We start from the raw sequence: 1,511 nt of genomic DNA, 5'->3' as shown, positions 1-1,511 counted from the left end.
GGAGTGTAGCCATGTATGGAAGTGAAACGTGGACGATAAATGTAGTTTGGACAAGAAGAGAATAGAAGCTTTCGAAATGTGGTGTTACAGAAGAATGCTGAAGTTAGATGGGTAGGTCACATAACTACTGAGATGGTATTGAACAGAATTGGGAAGAAGAGGAGTTTGTGGCACAACTTGACTAGAAGGAGGGATCGGTTGGTAGGACATTTTCTGAGGCATCAAGGGATCACCAATTAAGTATTGAAGGGCAGCGTGGAGGGTAAAAATGGTAGAGGGAGACCAAGAGATGAATACACTAGGCAGATTCAGAACCACGTAGGTTGCAGTAGGTACTGGGAGATGAACAATCTTGCACAGGATAGAGTAGCATGGAGAGGTGCATCAAACCAGTCTCTGGACTGAAATCCATAACAACAAACAAGGGTACCGTTCTATAACTGTTCTTAAATGGTTCAAATGGCTCTGAGCACTATGGGACTTAACTTCTGACGTCATCAGTCCCCTAGAACTTAGAACTACTGAAACCTGACTAACCTAAGGACATCACACACATCGATGCCCGAGGCAGGATTCGAACCTGCGACCGTAGTGGTCGCGCGGTTCCAGACTGTAGCGCCTCGAACCGCTCGGCCACTTAGGCCGGCCAACTGTTCTCGGTCGGTCGGTTTGTGGGATTGAAGGGACCAGACTGCTACGGTCATCGGTCCCTGCAACTGTTCTCACTGGAGCTAATAATGGGTATCGTTCTCCAGGCCTTCGCCAAACCCAGACCCTTCCATAGGATTATTTCACGGTAGAGTGCGAGTCATCACTGCATAACACTCGTTTCTACCCATCCACAGTCCTGCTGGGTCGCTACCTCTAGCATCCCTTAGTGTTAGCTACAGAAATGTGTGGCTTCTGAGACGCTGCTCGATGACCGTACATTTTTTTAACTCCATACCCAAAGTCATTGTGCTATCAGCACTCCTGGTAACACTTTGGAGCTTATGAGTGATTCCTTCCGCTGATTCCTTGCGACTTTTTACAACAATCCTCCACAGTGCTCGATGGTCAGTGTCTATCAGTACATGAGGTCTGCCCAGTCTTGCTTTAGCTGTGATTGTTGCTTTGCGTTTCCACTGCACAGTGACGTCACTGACAGTAGACAAAGGCAGCTTCAGAAGGGTTGATCTGTTGCTCTGGTGACCTGCAACGACTAGTCACTGATCTCTGGTGACGGACTCATGCCGCTGTTGTTGATTCTTCGCTGGCGACACAAGACTCCCCGCATAATTTTTCACTGACAAGTCCGCTGTTAGCTACTTCTAGTGGTCAATTCCGCATTAAATAGCGATTTCCCGATAATTTTGGTCAGACAGTGTACCTGAATCTATTTATGAAAATCATGGGAAAGCTAAATTTTTGTGACCGAACGGGGATTTAAACCAGTGTTCTTCACAATATGACTCCAACGCCTTCGACTATAGCACCTCCCACGCAAGACTGCGCCTATTCGTTAGTGTACT

This window comes from Schistocerca nitens, chromosome 4 (genome assembly GCF_023898315.1).
Source record: "Schistocerca nitens isolate TAMUIC-IGC-003100 chromosome 4, iqSchNite1.1, whole genome shotgun sequence".
Classification (NCBI taxonomy): Eukaryota; Metazoa; Arthropoda; class Insecta; order Orthoptera; family Acrididae; genus Schistocerca; species Schistocerca nitens.
This window is presented reverse-complemented; position numbering follows the sequence as displayed.